The following is a 21,280-nucleotide window of genomic DNA, read 5'->3' as shown; positions in this document are numbered from 1 at the left end:
TGTAGGTTAAGATAAGTGACGATGCCACCTAAACGTAAGGTACATGAAGGAGAGTCATCTAAAGGCAAGGCCCCAGCAGTAGAAGGCGAGGACAGTGCGCCACGACCGGTAGACGAATTTGCTCATTTGCTCCAACAACAAGCGAAAGTTCATGGGGAGCAGATGCAACAATTACTTGAGATGCAACGGACTAATCACGAGCAGGCACACACACATGCCATGCTACCCAGACAAGGACATGTTCAAACAGATGTGTATGATCGTTTTCGACATCTTAATCCTCCGGAATTCATGGGAAGCACCGATCCAGCAATAGCAGAAGAATGGATTAAGTCGTTGGAATCCATCTTCTCCTACCTTCATATGGAAGATGCAGATCAAGTAACTTGTGCCGTATTTTTATTAACAAAACATGCAAGAATATGGTGGGAGAGTGCAAGGGTCGAAATACCGGTTGGACCATTGACATGGGAAACTTTCAAAATCGTGTTTTACAACAAGTATTTCACTAAAGACGTACGAGCTAAGAAAACCAGCGATTTCCTTAACCTAAAACAAGGTACTATGTCAATGACAGAATACATACAAAAATTTGAGGCTGGAGTCCAATATGTACCGTATATTGCACAAGATGACACAAGTAAGGGCGAACACTTCATGCGGGGACTTCGCTCTAAAATTAAAAGAGATGTAAGGATGTCAAAAGTTGCTACATACGGGGAGATAGTAGAAAGAGCACTTATGGCAGAACAAGATGAAAATGACATTGACATAGACAGGCAACAACGAAGGCAACAGTACTTTCAAAAGATCCAAGGAACAGGACAAGGCAAAAAGACCGATAGCAAAGGTTCTCGACCAGAGGAACCCCGTGGCAAGGGTCCCCCTCCACGTAAAGAACAGGACAGGCCACCTTGTCCTAAATGTGGCAAACTCCATGGCAGGGAGTGTATGCAGGGTTCTAATGTCTGTTATCGTTGCAAGAAGCCAGGACATCTCGCCAAGAATTGTCCAGGAAGTTCTGAGAAAGTACAAGGACGCCTTTTCTCCATGACCAAAGAAGAAGTGGATGCGGATACATCGATGATCACCGGTATGTTCTTGATTTCTGGTATTACTGCTATTGTTTTACTAGATTCAGGAGCCACTCATTCTTTTATTTCAGGAATCGTTTGTAAGGAGACTGGGCATTACAGCAAGTACAACAGAGGCACAACTCGCTATAGCCTTACCTTCCAGGCAAGAATTACAAAAAGATCAGATTGTGCGAGGATGTCCAATATATGTCCAAGGTCATCAGATATATGCTGAATTGATTGTTTTGAAAATGACCGATTTTGATGTGATATTGGGAATGGATTGGCTCTCGAAGTATAGAGTTACTATTGACTGTGGTCTAAAGATGATCAAGTTTGCACCAGTAGGAGCTGAACCATTCACAGTAGCAAGTGCAGGTATATCCTTACCTCTTCGGATAATCTCTTGTATGAAGGCTTGTAAATTATTACAGAAGGGGTGTCAAGGATATTTAGCATCTGTTTTAGTTGTTGTTCCACCAATTCGTGAACTAAAAGATACAGATGTTGTGTGTGAGTTTGCTGAAGTATTTCCTGATGGTGTAACATGCTTACCCCCAGATAGAGAGATCGAATTTTTAATTGATGTTGTGACAGCAACTCATACGATCTCAAAAGCTCCTTATCGAGTAGCTCCTACAGAAATAAAAGAACTGAAAGAACAGTTACAGGAGTTGCTTGATAAAGGGTTTATTAGACCGAGCTTTTCACCGTGGGGTGCACCTGTTTTGTTTGTGAAGAAGAAAGACGGTACTCTTCGTTTATGTATTGATTATCGGGAGTTGAACAAAGTGACAATAAAAAATAAGTATCCACTTCCCAGAATAGATGATTTGTTTGACCAATTACAAGGAGCTGCCATATTTTTGAAGATTGATTTACGATCAGGCTATCATCAATTAAAAGTGAAGTCAGATGATATTTCTAAGACTGCCTTCCGAACCAGGTACGGGCATTATGAGTTTCTTGTAATGCCATTTGGACTAACGAATGCACCAGCTGCTTTCATGGATTTAATGAATAGAATTTTCATGCCATTTCTAGACAATTTCGTGATTGTGTTTATAGATGATATTCTCATCTACTCACGAACTGTAGAGGAGCATCGGGAACATTTTCAATTAGTTTTGCAGACTTTGAAAGATAAACATTTGTATGCCAAATGGAAAAATGTGAATTTTGGCTTGAACAAATAGCATTCTTAGGCCATATTATCTCGAAAGAAGGCATATCAGTGGATCCAAGCAAGATTGAAGCTGTTATTAACTGGCTACAACCTACCGCTGTTACCTAGGTACGTAGTTTCCTTGGGCTAGCTGATTATTACCGTCGGTTTATAGCGGGTTTTTCTAAGAGCATTGCCTTTGACAGCTTTAACCCAAAAGAATGTGAAATTTGTATGGGACGAAGCATGTGATCGCAGTTTCCAAGAGTTAAAGACAAAACTGACATCAGCACCAGTTCTTGCTATTCCAGAAGGATCAGGAGATTTTGTGGTATACAGTGATGCTTTGAAACAAGGAATAGGAGCAGTTTTAATGCAGCATGGGAAGGTCATTGCTTATGCCTCAAGACAATTGAAAGAATATGAAAAGAACTATCCCACACATGACTTAGAACTGGAAGCAGTGGTATTTGCATTGAAAATATGGTGCCATTATCTGTATGGTGAACGGTGTGAAATATACACATACCACAAGAGTTTGAAATATTTATTCACGCAGAAAGAACTGAATATGCGACAACAACGTTGGTTGGAACTAGTGAAAGATTATGATTGTGTTATTAATTATCATTCAGGTAAAGCCAATGTTGTTGCAGATGCATTAAGTCGAAAGTCCAGTTCTATTGCTGCAATACAAGTACAAGAACAAATTTTATGGGATTTACATAATTTGAAGATTGATGTTATGCCAAAGGGCACTACAGTCCAATTATCATCTCTCATGGTTCGACCAACACTTGCAGACAGAATCAAGGTCGAAAAAAACACAGATAATGAATTACAACAATTGAGGCAGCGAGATGAAGAAAAAGGAAATTTGAACTTTGAATTGAATGGGGAAGGAATATGGACAAATCAAGGGAGATTGTGTGTGCCAAAACCAGGAACGATCAGAACCGACATTCTTATTGATGCTCATGCTACTCCCTATTCGATCCATCCAGGAGGCACAAAAATGTAAAGGATTTGAAACCATTATTTTGGTGGCCAGGTATGAAAAGGGACATTGCTCAATTTGTCGCACAATGTCTAACTTGTCAACAGGTCAAAACTGAACATCAAAGACCAGCAGGACTTCTGAAACCACTACCCATTCCTGAGTGGAAATGGGAACACATCACGATGGATTTCATCCTTGGTTTGCCAAGAACACAAAGAGGATTCAATGCTATATGGGTTATTGTGGATCGACTTACGAAATCAGCTCACTTTCTTTCGGTGAAGACTACATACACGATGAATCAATATGCTGAAGAATACATCAAAGAGATAGTGAGGCTTCATGGCATCCCAGTGTCCATTGTATCAGATAGAGATCCCAAATTTACATCTGCATTTTGGAAAAGCATGCATCATGCTATGGGAACTCGATTGTCATTCAGCACATCATTCCACCCTCAAACTGATGGACAATCAGAACGAGTGAATCAGATCTTAGAAGATATGTTGAGGGCCTGTACTATTGACTTCCCAGGTAGTTGGGGCACTAAACTACCATTGGCTGAGTTTACATATAACAATAGTTATCAATCAAGCATTGGAATGGCACCATATACTGCATTATATGGTAGAAAATGTCTCCTCTCCAGTAAATTGGGATGAAGTAGGAGAACGAAAGTTATTAGGCCCTGAATTGGTACAACAGACAGCTGAATCGGTAACCAAGATCAGAGAACGAATGCACACTGCTCAGAGTCGACAGAAAAGTTACGCTGATGTGCGACGTCGTCGATTGGAATTTCAGGTTGGTGACCATTTATTTGTAAAGATATCACCATTGAAGGGCATTTTGCGTTTTGGTAAGAAGGGAAAATTGAGTCCAAGATATATCAGTCAATTTGAAATTTTGGAAAGATTAGGAGACAGGGCCTACCGAGTTGATTTACCACAAAACTTGTCAAATGTTCATAATTTTTTTCACGTTTCCTTGCTATGAAAGTATTTGGCCAATCCTTCTCACGTTCTTCATTATGAACCATTGGAGCTTGCATCGAATTTCTCATATGAAGAACGACCGGTCCAAATCCTCGATAGGAAATCAAAAGTGTTACGAGGCAAGGAAATACCCTTGGTGAAACTACTATGGCGCAACCATGCAATTGAAGAAGAAACTTGGGAGCGAGAAGACGAGATCCAACGGAGATATCCTGAACTATATGGTACGTCAAATTTCGAGGACGAAATTCTTTGAAGGAGGGGAGAATTGTAATGCTCGGTTACTCGTACAAATGATAATAATGCGTTTATGTCGTTTATTATGTAGTTATTTAGCTCATTATATTTCACGTGATGATTGAGGTATCAATATTGAGATTGAACATGACTTTTATATTGTTCATGGTGTATTGAGAATGAATATATGCCTAAATAGTTATAGTAAGAGGTGTAGGTAGAAGTAGTATAATGAAAGTTGGTATAGGACTGCAGGAAATGAGATTAAATCGTGGTAGTAGTTACGGGTTTAAGAATAATGATTTGAATATTGATCCAAATTGTGTGAGTCCTTAACCATTAGAAAGCTAAGATATAATGCTACAACTTTCTACGTTTTGGGTTTTGCCCAAATCATTGTGGAAGACAAGACAAAACTGCCCCGAAGTGGGTCGTGTATACCGTTATTCCCACACTGACACATGTTAGGAGAATGGGCATAACGTTTTACTCAGACCTCCAAATGACCTGACACTAGTTGGAGATTCAAGACAAAACATAGGGCTACAACTTTGTAGTTTACCACTTTTTCAGATTATGAACAGAAGAGCCATTTCGGGAGCGATCTTTGAGGTGACAGTGCGCAGAGTGGCGCCCGAGCGGTAATAAATGACCGCCCGAGCGCCACTAGTTCTGGAAATTTGGTCTCGGACAGAATGTTCTGCACTCCAGCGGTAATTTATGACCGCCCGAGCGCCGCCTTTTATATAAGATGATAAGTTTCGAAGTTCTGAACATTTCCATCAGCTTCCTTCATCTCTTCTTCAGCAAAACACGAAAGAAATGAAGAAAACTTCCTCCCAAAGCTCCCTTCTTCCTTTCCTTCATCATTTTGAAGATAGATCTTAGTTCTCCATCACAAGAACATCATAGAGGTGTAAGTTTTCTTCTCTTTTAGTTGTTCTACATGTAGAGGAATGATTTTCATCTAGTTTCTACATTAGTGACTGAATTATTGGTATATTTGACAGTATAGGAGCGAGAAACAACGTCTCAAACCAGTGTTCTTAAGCATGGACTGTAAGTTGGCATGTTCTTGAAGTAATACATGAGTAGTATTATGATTTCAAATACTTCCCATTGATTATTGCTATATGTACATTGTTAGTATGTTTATTGATGAAAACATAACACCATATTCCATTGTTATGTATTAAATATGTAAGGAACTCATGAATATTGTTAATAGGTGCTATGTAATGAAAATGAACATGAACATTGAAAGAAAAGGACTGCTTTTTACATGATATAGAGCTTGTTGACATCATGGGTGGTTTTAAGTCCACCAAAGCTATTGGCCAATATATGTTCATGAGGCGTGGGGTTGCCAAAGGTTGCTCCCTGACGTCCAACACAGTAGTAGCTATATAATAAAGCAAGCATGGTAGTACAGGTCAACTAATGAGGCTCAAGTACAAAAATGAACATTGAATATATTCTACGGTATGACATGTTTTTAAGATTCATTATTGATCACGACTTGATATGTATGTTCCTTCGATGCATATTGATACTTATAAGTGCCAACTTATTGAGTTTTATAAACTCAAGTAGCTCATGTGTTACAGGATCAGGTAGTGAAGAGACGTAGGATGCCGGTTCGCCAATGGATGCTTGTGACGTGCCTTACCTCGACAAGAACCGGGACATCTTATTGTATAGCTTCCTCATATGTATTGTAGTAAATTTTATGTCAGGGTTTGAAACAAGTTCCATGTTATGTATGATGATACAAAGTATGTTTGTGTATGAAAATATGTTTATAAGTGTGTATGAATAGTATTGCTTGAGTGTTGGTGCATACAAAATATAGGGACATCATGCCAAATTTTTTATAAACTGTCAAAGTGATGCCTCTTGTTTGATTTGCTGGAAACTATAGTTATATCATTCAAAACTTATTTTGATTTTGGTAATCATGGCAAGTATAGAGTAATGGTGTGACAGACAGAGAACCCTATAGAACCACAGACACAACAACAACCCCCAGTTCAGTTCCAGCAACCCCCTCTTAGAGTTGATAGTGGCAGTATCAGTAGTGGGAAGAAAGATAATCTGAAAATCCAAAGGACACAGTTTAAGAGGTCTGGAAGTAGTTCATCTAGTTCCAGTGGCTCACGACAGACTGGTCAGAGCCAGAGTTATACAGGAGTTTATTACGGAACTTGTGGAAGAAGACATCTCACAGAGCAATGTCGAGGTGTGTTTGGTAGTTGCAAAATCTGTTGATAGTCGGGACATTTTGCTAGAGTTTGTCCACAGAGAAGTTCCCAACAATCCCAGGGAACTGAATTATCTGGATCAGTGGCACAGCCTGATAGACAATCATCTGATGTTCACTCATTCCAGCCAGCACCTGCTGTAGCGCCCCAGATTCGACGATTGTCTTCACTGTACCAAGACGAGTCCTTCCAACGTGCTTATGTCCTCACTCACACACAGTTTCCCAAGGAGTCACCCATCCCAAAATTGCCCCAAGTCAAGCACGATTAACTTTGGAGTTCTTATGTGATGAGCTACCGAAAAGAAGATGCACCTTTGTGATTTGAGTAGTACATATCAAATCTTTTAAGCCCTCTTCAACTGTACAGTCCATTACATTGAACAGTCTCGGAATCCGTCTCATTTCGGTGTGGGATCGGTTCATTCGTGTTCCCTCCATCTAGAAGACAGCCAGGAACCGCTCATTGTCCGTGCAACCTCATGGCACCGTCGATCACCCCCTGCCCTCTTCGGCCCCGGGCCTCACACCTGCCTAGTCACAGCCAAGGCCAGGAGGAAGCCAGACTATTATCCAGCCTCCTAGACAGCAGGCCAGAGTATTTGCATTGACTGAAGAACAGGCCCAGGAAGCAACAGATGAGGTTTTTGCAGGTAACTGTTCTCTTCGTGGTTACCCTGCTTATGTATTGATTGATACGGGTGCATCTCACACTTTTATATCTTAAAGATTTACATTGATACATACTTTGCATGTTGAGTCATTATCTGCTGTAGTATTTGTCTCTTCTCCTTTGGGGACAAGTTTGATATCAGTGAATTCTGTTAAACATTGTATGCTACAGTATGACGGGCATGAGATTGAGTTAGATTTTATTGTACTTGAGTTGTTTGATTTTGACTGTATTATCGGTATTGATATGCTGACCAAGTACATAGCTACTGTAGATTGTTTCCATAAGATTGTGAGATTCAGACCTGACATGGCTGATGAATGGAAATTTTATGGTAAAGGTTCTAGATCTAGAATTCCTTTGATATCTGCGTTATATATGACTCGATTATCACAGAAAGGAGCAGATGGATTCGTTGTGCATTCAGTAGATATACTGAAATTGAGCCCATCATTGGCAGATTTGCCAGTGGTATGCGAGTTTGCTGATGTCTTCCCAGATGAGATTCCGGGTTTGCCTCCAGTTAGAGAGATAGATTTCAGCATTGAATTGGTACCGGGTTAAGGTTCCTATTTCTAGAGCTCCATACAGAATGGCACCGATTGAATTTAAAGAATTTAAAGATCAGTTAGAAGATTTACTGGCCAAGGGTTACATTAGACCGAGTGTTTCTCCTTGGGCTGCTCAAGTATTATTTGTTTAATAGCCAAGCCTGGTGAACGGTACGGTTTAAGATTTCGTATGATTATTGACTCCTTAGTTAAGATTAAGTATAGTTGATGCTAAGAGTTGTGATTTATGGTGTATAGTATTGTTGATTATATTTGTTATGTGGTTTTATTGTAGCGTTGTTGCGATTTAATTCATGGTAATTAGTTTGTGGAGCCAATTGGTATGAGGCCAATTGGAGTGGTTAGATAAGTTATAGAGGTTCAATTTTCTTCTTGGGAGTGTTGCCGAATTGTGAAGAGAAGTGACGTTGAGATTCGATTTTTATTGCATAGAGTTTGTTGTTGGCTACAGAGGTGACCGCACCCGCGGTCAAATAGCTACCGCCCCCGCGGTATTTGGACAGTGGGTTGACCGTACCCGTGGTCATTTGAGCACCGCATCCGCGGTGGATTGGCAGAGGCAGCACCGAACCCGCGGTCAGTTTTTTGGAGCACCTGCGGTCGAAGTTTTGAGATTTTCGGATGCTGTCCAGTACATGCAGCGCACCCGCGGTAGAAGAGGTACTGCACCCGCGGTCGATGAATAGTGTAAGCGTGTTTTCGAGATTAAGTGTTATAAATGCAAGAGTTAATCTCATTTTCTCTCATTCTCTACTCTCATCTCGGTTTGCAGCTCAAGGGCTGACCTAGGGTTCTATTTTCTTTCTTTCCTTTCTTGATTCAAGCTTGTGGTTGGATTATTGTGGAGAGAACAAGGTTATTTTGGGTTCAAGGAGTTAAGTTAAGCTTATGGTTTAGTTATTCTTTGGATTTGTTGTAGTGGAGAAATCATGGGTTTGTTGATTATGTTGGTTTTATTGATTTAATGTTATGGGTTTGTGATTATGGAGTTGTTGATGGTGCAATATATGGTTTATTGTTGTAGGAATTCATCCAAGAGAATAGAATCAAGTTTACCAAGTGTAGTAAGTGGAATTCATTTCCTTGTGCTCACATGATAATATATGTTGTGTTTCAATGATTTTAACATGTTATTCCCTTCTATTTGATTGAGGCATTTTATGTCTCAATTATGTCAAACAGAATACAAAAGAATAGTGTATTCAAAGTGTTTGATTTAATGCCAAAGAGAGAGTTCAAATGATTTATTGGATTGATAGATATATAGTCAGAGATTGCATGCAATTAGTTGATCAACGACCATATGATTATATCCCTACAGAGTATCGATTTATATCGATGGGATATAGGTACAGAGACAGAGATACTATCTAGATATCAATCCATCAGAGAAAAGAGAAATACCATCGTTATTGCTATTCATGCTATGATATTTATGTTTCAGAGTTGATGGTATTTAATGTTTTCAAAGTTATGTTTTTCAGAGTATGCTATGTATTCATTTCTATGTAAGAGTTCCACTTGCTGAGTTTTATACTCATTTCAGTTATTTCATGTGATGCAGATAAGAGCAAGGAGCCAAGACGTTGATTGGGGCTGGAGTCATATGCATATAGAGAAGGAAGGAAGAAGGCTATTTTGATAGCATTTTTGGACATGATCACAAAAATGATATTTTGTATTTTGTTGAATCATTTTATTGATCATGTATATACTTTTGAATATATATTGAAATGTATTTTGAATCCTTCTTTCTTCAAGTAAAGTTTTAAATTCCGTTACTATTTTATTAAAACTGGTCAGAGGGTGTTACATTTAGTGGTATCAGAGCTCCGTTCTTCGGACCAATGTATATGACTTTGTCTACTTTCAACAGTCTGGGTATGTCTTCTTCTACATCTATTCATTCTTATTGGTTGATATGTATTATGTGAGCACATTGTAGGAGTAATGCCTCCTAAGAGAAAGGCTTCAGAGGGTGAGGATAGTCCTTCATCGAGAGTTGTCGACTTTCGGCCAGTTACTGAAAGAGCAAGCCAAGGTCAATAGTGAGCAGATTCAGCAACTGATTCGGTTGCAAGGTCAAGGTAGAGGACAAGGGAGAGGTCAAGTGGCACAAGTAGTTGGAACTGATGGGATCTTTACTGCTTTCAAGAGAATGGATCCACCGGAATTTGCAGGAAGCACTGATCCATTAGTGGTCGTAGAGTGGATCAAAGCACTTGAGGCGATTTTCGATCATCTCAACTATGAAGACAAGGACAGAATCAGTTGTGCAGTGTTCATGTTAGTCAAAGCTGCACGTATTTGGTGGAATGCTACCATGGTAGGTGTTGATGTACCAGAAATGAAGTGGCAAGATTTTACTGATCTTTTCTATGACAAGTACTTCCCAGATGCACTTCGAACAAAGAAGGTGACTGAGTTTTTAGAGCTTCGTCAAGGAGGTTTGAATATCAACGAGTACATTCTGAAGTTTTAGGAGGGCTGTCTGTTTGCCCCATATATTGCCTCCAATGACAAAGACAAAGGTGCTCATTTCATTAGAGGCCTTCGATCAGATATCAGAAGGGACATTAACATGTCTAAGGCGGTGTCATATAAAGAGATTGTGGATAAAGCCTTGTTAGTCGAGCTAGACGAGAAAGATATTGCCAGAGAGAGACAGGCGAGGTAGCAGGCTATTGCTCAGAGAATTCAGGGTTCGAGCCAAAGAGGAAAGGCAATTTTAAGGGGAAAGGCAAGATGGAACCGAGTTCTAAAGCACCGGCAGTTCCATTTGATCCAGAGAAGCCGTTGCGTCCCAAGTGCGGTAGGCATCATCGGGGAGAGTGCAGATTTGGTACTCATACTTGTTACCAATGTGGCACTGCAGGCCATATTTCCAAGGACTGTCTGAGAGGCTCGAGTAAAGAGAAGGTGCAGGGTCACATCTTCACCATGACGGAGGAAGGTACAAACCATGATTCTTTTTTGATCTCTAGCACTTTTTTAATTTCAGGCAGAGTATCTACGACATTGATTGATACAGGTGCTACTCATTCTTTTATGTCTGAACTATTTTTGAGATCTTTGGGTTTAGTTCCTTCTATTCTTCCCCTCCAATTTAATGTTGTATTGCCTTCGGGAGATGTGTTGTGCCCGACGTCTATTGTGTATGCATGTTCTGTTCAAATTGATGAGCGAGTGGTTTATGCCGACTGGATTTTTGTTCCGATGGTTGCGTTTGATATTATACTTAGCATGAATTGGTTATCAACCTATCGTGCAGTGATTGATTGCGTTTCTAAGACGGTGAAATTTGCAGATGATGGCAATGGGGAAGGTATGCTCGCCAGTGCAGGTACTTCGCTGGTCCTTCATTTTATTTCGTGTCTTGAGGCTAAGAAGTTGTTGTTTAGAGGTTGTGATGGGTTTTTGGCTTCGATTGTTGATATGGATAGAGTGGTTAAGTTGAATACTGATGATATTGATGTGGTGAGAGAGTTCCCTGATGTATTAGAGGATGACGTTCCGGGTTTACCGCCGGACAGAGATGTAGAGTTTGTGATTGATCTAGTTCCTAGAACGGTTCCTATTTCTAAGGCTCCGTATAGAATGGCCCCAACAGAGATGAAAGAGTTTAAGACGCAGTTGCAGGATCTATTGGATAAAGGTTTCATTCGGCCGAGTTCTTCGCCTTGGGGAGCTCCGGTTCTTTTTGTCAAGAAGAAAGATGGGTCTTTGCGGCGTTGCATTGATTATAGAGAGATCAACAAAGTGACTATCAAGAATAAATATCCGTTGCCGCGAATAGACGATATTTTCCACCAACTGCAGGGGGCTACAGTGTTTTTTTAAATATTGATCTGCGATCTGGCTATTATCAGTTGAAGGTTAGGGAGTCTGATATCCCTAAGACGGCTTTCCGAACCAGATATGGTCATTACGAATTTCTTGTGATGTCTTTTGGTCTGACTAATGCTCCTTTAATCTTCATGGATCTTATGAATCGGGTGTTCAAGCCGTATTGGATAGCTTTGTCATTGTTTTCATCGATGACATAATGATTTATTCCAAGACTAGAGAGCTTCATTCAGAGCACCTCAGAGTTGTTCTTCAGTTGTTGAGAGAGAAGAGGTTGTATGCTAAGTTGAAGAAATGTTGTTTCTGGTTGGAGCAGATTTCAATTCTTAGGCCATGTTGTCTCGAAGGATGGTATAGTTGTTGATCTAGTGAAAATCGAGGCGATTCAGAAGTGGCCTATCCCTACCACTGTATCAGAGATACACAGTTTTCTTGGTTTGGCAGGTTATTATCGTCGTTTCATTAAAAAAATTTCCAAGATTGCCCTGCCGTTAACCAATTTGACGAGAAAGATTGTGAAGTTTGAGTGGTCCAATGATTGCCAGAGTGGATTTCAAGAGTTGAAAGATAGGTTGACGACAGCTCCTGTACTTGCATTGCCCAGTGGTTCAGAGGACTTTGTTGTTTATACCGATGCGTCGAAGAAAGGTCTTGGTGCAGTGCTGCAACGTCGGAAAGTTATAGCTTATGCTTCTCGCCAGTTGAAGGACTACGAGAAGAATTATCCTATGCATGATCTGGAGCTGACAGCTGTGGTTTTCGCCCTGAAAATCTGGTGACACTATTTATATGGCGAAAAGTGTGAAATTTTCACGGACCACAAGAGTTTAAAGTATTTGTTTTCTCAGAAAGAACTCAATATGCGACAAAGAAGGTGGTTAGAGCTTGTCAAAGATTATGATGTGACGATTAGTTACCACCCAGGGAAAGCGAATGTTGTAGCAGATGCATTGAGCCGTAAGTCGAGTTCTTCTTTGTGTGCTATGATTCAGAAGCCGTTGTTGTTAGACTTGCATCGAGAGGAGATAGCTTTGGTAGTCCCAGGAACCATTGCTCGCTTTTCAGCGTTGGTAATTCAGGCTACATTGACGGACATGATCCGTAGAGAGCAGGCCAATGATTTACAGTTGACAGAGTTGAGAGCCAGAGCAGAGGAGAGAGGTAGTTCAGAGTTTGGGTTGAATGGAGATGGTTTGATGACATTTAGAGGCCATATATGTATTCCTATTGGTGATGATATTCTGCGAGACGTCTTGACAAAGGCACATACCGCACCATACTCGATACATCCAGACAGCACCAAGATGTATCAAGATCTTCGTAGACTCTATTGGTGGCCAGGTATGAAGAAGGATATTGCCATATTTATTTCTCAGTGCCTAACTTGTCAGCAGGTGAAAATCGAGCACCAGAGACCTGCTGGGACATTGCTGTCATTGCCGATTCCTCAATGGAAATGAGAGCATATTACGATGGACTTCGTGACTGGTCTTCCCAGAACGCAGAAAGGTTTCAACTCTATTTGAGTTATTGTTGATCGATTGACCAAGTCATCGCATTTTCTTCCAGTCAAGACGACGTATTCCATGAACCAGTATGCCGAAGAGTACATAACAGAGATTGTGAGACTTCATGGTGTTCCTGTGTGGGGACCCGGACGCTAATCAAGTTCTTAATCATAAATGGGACTAATCAATCAATTAAAAACAGGGTCTAAATTTTTTTTTTTTTAAAATGCGGAACGTAGTGACATACAACATATATACATATCAGTATATAAAATACAAATCCTGTATTTCAACATTTATTCAAACTAGGGTTTAAAACTAAAGTCAAGTGTTGAACCCTACATCTAGTCCAAGTCCGGTGCCACCACTCTAATCACGATCTAGCTCTTCATCTCCTCGACCCTGGACCTGTCCCACCTGTTGTCAAGTACACATACAGACAAGACAACAGCCGGATATACCGGTGAGAATATAATCCCCAGTATAATCCAATGAAACATACAATCATATAAACAATATAAAGCATGTAATCAGGTAACATGAATATGTATCATACTCCGAAACATAAACAAGAATCTACAATACTCGTAGCGACATCATTTAAGACTAGACTCAATCCTAGTCTAGGGATCCCGGTTTCCAGATGTGGTATTCCTATATCGAATTCCGTAAAGGAGGGAACCATAATCTATATTACTCGATATAACCAGTGCCCCGGTATTCCTATATCGAATTCCGTAATAGAAGAATTCCAACCCCTTTACTCGATATAACCAAATATGGTGTCCCTATATCGAATTCCGTAATGGATTCCATTACTCGATATAACCATACATCCAGTGTCCTGACCTAACCGTCAAGGACTATAGCTCTATCGCTAGCATCCTATCCTGAGACATCGTGCAATGTGCCGTGGTGATACCACCACTATCCGGCACGGTGTGTCACAAGACAATTCAACCAATACCTGTTGTCTAATATCAAGAGAACAAGTATATTATTCAAATCAATGCAAATATCCATGTAATAAAATAAAGTATGTGATTTAGGGAAACCCAAGTCTAAACCGACTCAAGTCCATCTCCCAATACCACATTGACTTATACCTTTCTTTGCAGTCTCGGTTTCCTGCTCAGTCGAAGTCCTGAATTCACAGTCTGTCTGGTAATGACAATATGAATAATCTTATGTCAATATACCACTCGAATCAATAACAATCTGATAATTCTTGATTTAATTCAAAATCAACGGCATAACGGTACAATTCCAATATCCCCGTCTATACCAATTCACCAGATAATAGTTACAATCTATAACCCATATCCAATACATTCTATAATCAATCCATAATCCAAATCTGTCCGGTATCAACTGATTATAATCCGAAAATCATAACAATTCCATAATCAGTCTATTTCTTAATCTGACTTCGACTCTATGATGTCTACTATGTCAAGAACAACATATATGAGTTCCATTCAATTCTGACAATAGCATAATTTCAAAGCATGTCAAAACGTAGTAAAACTTACGTCCAGTTGTAGCCTACGTTGCTAGGAACTCAGTACCGAAGTCGGAATCAAAATCAGACGGACGGATTGATCGCACGATTGAAATTGAAATCAAATTCCAAAACTTTCTCTCAATTCCTCGATTTTTCGTTTCTGAAAGAAATAAATTGCAATGTATATATATATATATATATATACACGTACATGCAATTGCCAAATGTCGAATTTTCCTTCTGCATGACTCGCGCATATGCGCCACATCTTCCGCGCATATGCGCGAGACCTACTGGATTCGGCCTCGGCAGCTCGCGCATATGCGCGACTCTTTCCGCGCATATGCGCGAGGGCTACTAGAGTTTACCGTGGCGTTCCGCACAACTCGCGCATATGCGCGCACATTCATCGCGCATATGCGCGAGACCTTCTGTCCTGTTGGCGCATGTGCGCGCATTGGTTCGCGCATGTGCGCCACAGCTACTGTCCTCGCACATTCCTTTTCACATGTAATCTTATTTCGTGTCTCGGTTAATCCTTTCAGAATCATATCAAATTATAATTCAATAATTACCGATTACTAGGATTAATTTTTCGGGCATTACATTTCTCCCCCTCTAAGATACGATTTCGTCCTCGAAATCATCGATAATCAAATCATATCAATAAGAAGGACTGTAATTACAGGCGAGTACGTATTTACATCAGTAAAATAATGCTGGGAATTCCTGTCTCATGTCAGATTCAGTCTCCCACGTGGCTTCTTCAACCCCATGACGAGTCCATTGTACTTTCACAAGAGGAATCATCTTTGTTCTGAGCTGTTTTTCTTTACGATCAATAATCCTGATCGGTTTCTCGACATAACTCAATGTCTCATCCAACTCGGTCTCGTCTGGCTGAATCACATGTGAATCATCAGGGAGATATTTCCGCAGCATCGATACATGAAAAACATCATGTATTCCAGATAATGAAGGCGGCAATGCTAGTCGATAGGCACGATCTCCTATCTTCTCGAGAATTTCATAAGGACCTACATATCGTGGAGACAATTTCCCTTTCTTGCCAAATCTGACAACACCTATGAAAGGAGAAATCTTCAGGAATACTCGGTCTCCAGCCTCAAATACCAACGGTCGTCGTCTGATGTTGGCATACTTGGCTTGTCTGTCCTGAGCTGCCTTCATTTTCTTCTGGATCAATTTAACTTTCTCAGTCATATCTCTGATCATATCAGGTCCAGTCTTAGGAACTTCAGAGATATCATCCCAGTAAAGAGGGGATCTGCATTTCTTTCCGTACAACGCTTCGAATGGAGCCATCTCAATACTCGTTTGATAGCTATTGTTGTACGAAAATTCACAAAGTGGCAATGTATCTTGCCAATTAGTACTAAAATCAAGTACTACAGCTCTCAACATATCTTCCAATGTCTGGATCGTACGCTCTGACTGTCCGTCAGTTTGTGGATGATATGCGGTACTAAGATGCAACTTCGTACCTAGAGCTTGCTTCAAACTCTGCCAGAAGTGCGAAGTGAATCGAGGATCACGGTCTGAAACAATCGACTTCGGCACTCCATGCAATCTAATCACTTCTCGGACATAGATATCGGCCATCTGATCATATCTATATGTCATCTTGTATGGAATAAAACATGCAGATTTGGTCAATCGATCAATCACTACCCAAATCGCATCACAACCTCGGGAGGATCTCGGTAACTGCGTCACAAAATCCATGGAAATGTGATCCCATTTCCATTCAGGAATGGACAAACTCTGTAACAATCCTCCTGGTTTCTTTCTTTCAGCCTTCACCTATTGGCAATTCAGACACTTGGCTACAAATTCAGTCACATCAGATTTCATTTGTTTCCACCAATACTGTGTCTTTAAATCATTATACATTTTCCTGCCACCAGGATGAATGCTAAAACGACTGTTGTGCGCTTCTGTCAGTATCCGCTGTCTCAACTCCGAAACATTCGGTACAACAAGACGATTATTCACATACAAAGTATCATTTCGAACCTGATATTCCGATCAATGTCCAGATCTAACCATCGCAATCGAATTCTGTATGTTCTGATCAATTTTCTGCGCCTCTTTGATTCTCAAAAGTAGCTCTGGTTCAGCTCGAACAACACACAATCTCAGAGGTTGACGATCTGTCTTAAATACTAATCCAGACAAACAGTAATCTTCAATCAAATTCGATACACCAATCGTCGATAAGGATAGTGCGCATACCTTTCGACTCAGTGCATCTGCTGCTGCATTGGACTTCCCTGGATAATACTTGATTTCACAATCGAAGTCTTTCAGTAAATCCAGCCATCTCCGCTGTCTCATATTCAACTCTGATTGTGAAAACAGATATTTCAAGCTCTTGTGATCAGAATATATTTCAAATTTCTCACCGTACAGATAATGTCGCCATATCTTCAATGCAAAGACTATGGCTGCCAATTCAAGATCATGAATCGGGTATCGAGTTTCATGGGGTTTCAGTTGTCTTGAGGCATAAGCAATCACATGCCCTCGCTGCATCAAAACACAACCCAATCCTCGGTGAGATGCATCACAATAAACAACAAATCCATCAGTACCTGAAGGAATCGTCAACACAGGCGCACTGGTCAATCTCTTCTTTAGCTCAAGAAAACTGGTCTCACATTCCTCAGACCAGACAAATGGAGCATTTTTCTGAGTTAGCTGCGTAATCGGTTTGGCAATACTCGAAAAATCTTTAATAAATCGACGATAATATCCTGCCAAACCCATAAAACTGCGGATTTCTGGCACAGATGTAGGTCTCGGCCAAGAAATCACTGCCTCAACCTTACTGGGATCAACTGATATACCATCTCCCGATATAATGTGACCCAAAAACACAACCTGTTTCAGCCAAAACTCGCATTTCGACAATTTAGCATACAGTTTCTCTGCCCTCAAAATTCTCAACACAGTCCTCAGATGATTAGCATGCTCAATCATATTCTTTGAATAAATCAATATATCATCAATGAATATGATAACAAAATCATCCAAGTATTTCTGAAATACGCGGTTCATCAATCCCATAAATACCGCAGGTGCATTCGTCAAACCAAAAGGCATGACAATAAACTCATAGTGTCCATACCTGGTTCTGAATGCTGTCTTTGAGATATCAGAATCCCTGACTCTCAATTGATGGTATCCAGATCTCAAGCCGATCTTGGAATATACCGATGAACCCTGCAACTGATCAAATAAATCATCAATACGAGGCAAGGGGTATTTATTCTTTACCGTTGCCTTGTTCAGTTGCCTGTAGTCGATACAAAGTCTCATCGACCCATCCTTCTTTCTCACGAACAGTACTGGAGCACCCCAAGGAGATACACTAGGTCTAATGTAACCCTTGGCCAATAAATCCTCCAACTGTTCTTTCAACTCTTTCAACTCGATCGGTGCCATCCTGTAAGGAGCTCTCGAAATCGGAACTGTCCCTGGCATTAACTCAATGCTGAAGTCTATCTCTCGAATCGGAGGTAATCCAGGAATCTCGTCTGGAAAGACATCAGCAAATTCACACACCACTGGCAAATCTGCCAATGATGGGCTCGGCTTCAGTAAATCAACTGAATATACCAGGAATCCATCCACTCCCTTCTGCAATAATCGAGTCATATTTATGGCAGATATCAAAGGAATTCTAGCTCTAGAACCCTTACCATAAAATTTCCACTCCTCAGCCATCTCAGGTCTGAATCGAACTATCTTGTGGAAACAATCGACTGTAGCCCGGTACTTGGTCAACATGTCGATGCCGACAATGCAATCAAAATCAGATAAACCAAGAACAATACAGTCTAAATCAATCGTATGCCCATTGTACTGCAGTATACACGATTTCACAGATTTCACCGATATTAAACCTGTTCCTAACGGAGACGTGACAGATACTACAGTAGCTAAGGACTCAACAGGCAACGAATGCATTAAAGCAAATCGCTCAGACATAAAAGTATGTGATGCACCGGTATCAATCAGTACATAAGCAGGATAACCAGAAATAAAACAGTTACCTGCAACTACATCATCAGGTGCATCTTGTGCCTGCTCCTCGGTCAAAGCAAAAACTCTGGCCTGCTGTCTCGGAGGCTGGCTCGCGATCTGGCCCCCTCCTGGCCTCTGCTGTGACAGAGTAGACGGTGCTGGCTGAAAGGAATGAACGGCAGAAGATCGTCTCCCTGTCTGAGCCGCTGATCCCGATGACTCAGCTGCCTGAGATCCCTGGGCACTCCTCTGGGGACACACTCGGGCAAAGTGTCCCTGCTGTCTACAGATACGACAGCTGCCAACTACTCCTCGGCACTGATCTGTGGAATGCCTCCCTCCACAAGTACCACAGTACGGTCCTGCATAGCTCTGGCTCTGACCAGTCTGTCTAGAGCCACTCAAACTGGACGAAGTAGTCCCTGATTTCTTAAATTGCTTCCCTCTAGCCTTCAAGAAATCCTTTTTTCCGCTACCACTGCTGCCACCTTCAAATCGAGGAGGTGGTTGCTGTCCCGGTGCTGGAAGCACAACCGAAGCCTCTCTCTGCCTCATCAGGCCTGCCTCGGCTCCCTTGGCTCTGTTCAGGGCATCGGTGAAGTTGTTAAGCCTCGCAGTATTCACCAGCGTAAAAATCTCAGGATTTAGGCCATTTATGAACTGATCTGCTACGGCCTCATCATGTTCAGCTACGTGGGGAGCAAACCGAAGCAATGTCGAAAACTTAGCCACATAATCCTCAATGTTCAACTGGCCTTGTTTCAGGTTTGCAAACTCGGCTCCCTTGTCCTTCCTATAAGATACTGGAAAGAACCGTAGATAAAATTCAGATTTGAACACATTCCAGGTAATGGCCGTACCTCGCTGTTCCAATGCCCTTTTAGTCGTGATCCACCAGTGTTTAGCAACGTCATGCAACTGGTGTATTATTAGTTTCGCCCTCTTTTCCTCAGTATACTCCAAAGAGTCAAACAGTGATTCAATATCGTCCAACCAACTTTCACATTCCACGGAGTTCTCCGTTCCTTTCAAAGTCGGTGGATGAAATGACTGAAACCTTTTCAGCAATTTCTCCATTGCTGTAGGTGTCACATCCATGGAAGGATTCGAGGTACTCCCCTGTTCTGGCATTCTCCTCAGAGGCATATCTGATAACCGAAGAGGTTAGTAATTCCAACTACCACTTACCAGTTTCAATCCTCCTCGGATCATCTTACAGCTGATCCATTCCAATAATAAACAATACCATATCTAATATCAGATAATTCAGGTAGCATATATTAAAACAGGAATCATGCTAGCAATCAAAAGCAAGGAAAGAAAATCTCATTCTACCCCGATCACTAGCTCCTATCTCAATCTCAAGGATCTATCGCTCTGATACCACCTGTTGTGGGGACCCGGACGCTAATCAAGTTCTTAATCATAAATGGGACTAATCAATCAATTAAAAACAGGGTCTAAAATTTTTTTTTTTTTTAAAATGCGGAACGTAGTGACATACAACATATATACATATCAGTATATAAAATACAAATCCTGTATTTCAACATTTATTCAAACTAGGGTTTAAAACTAAAGTCAAGTGTTGAACCCTACATCTAGTCCAAGTCCGGTGCCACCACTCTAATCACGATCTAGCTCTTCATCTCCTCGACCCTGGACCTGTCCCACCTGTTGTCAAGTACACATACAGACAAGACAACAGCCGGATATACCGGTGAGAATATAATCCCCAGTATAAATCAATGAAACATGCAATCATATAAACAATATAAAGCATGTAATCAGGTAACATGAATATGTATCATACTCCGAAACATAAACAAGAATCTACAATACTCGTAGCGACATCATTTAAGACTAGACTCAATCCTAGTCTAGGGATCCCGGTTTCCAGATGTGGTATTCCTATATCGAATTCCGTAAAGGAGGGAACCATAATCTCTATTACTCGATATAACCAGTGCCCCGGTATTCCTATATCGCATTCCGTAATAGAAGAATTCCAACCCCTTTACTCGATATAACCAAATATGGTGTCCCTATATCGAATTCCGTAATGGATTCCATTACTCGATATAACCATACATCCAGTGTCCTGACCTAACCGTCAAGGACTATAGCTCTATCGCTAGCATCCTATCCTGAGACATCGTGCAATGTGCCGTGGTGATACCACCACTATCCGGCACGGTGTGTCACAAGACAATTCAACCAATACCTGTTGTATAATATCAAGAGAACAAGTATATTATTCAAATCAATGCAAATATCCATGTAATAAAATAAAGTATGTGATTTAGGGAAACCCAAGTCTAAACCGACTCAAGTCCATCTCCCAATACCACATTGACTTATACCTTTCTTTGCAGTCTCGGTTTCCTGCTCAGT

Source organism: Primulina eburnea, chromosome 2, assembly GCF_022965805.1.
Source record: "Primulina eburnea isolate SZY01 chromosome 2, ASM2296580v1, whole genome shotgun sequence".
Classification (NCBI taxonomy): domain Eukaryota; kingdom Viridiplantae; phylum Streptophyta; class Magnoliopsida; order Lamiales; family Gesneriaceae; genus Primulina; species Primulina eburnea.
The sequence above is the reverse complement of the archived record's forward strand: the minus strand, read 5'-3'. Positions refer to the sequence as shown.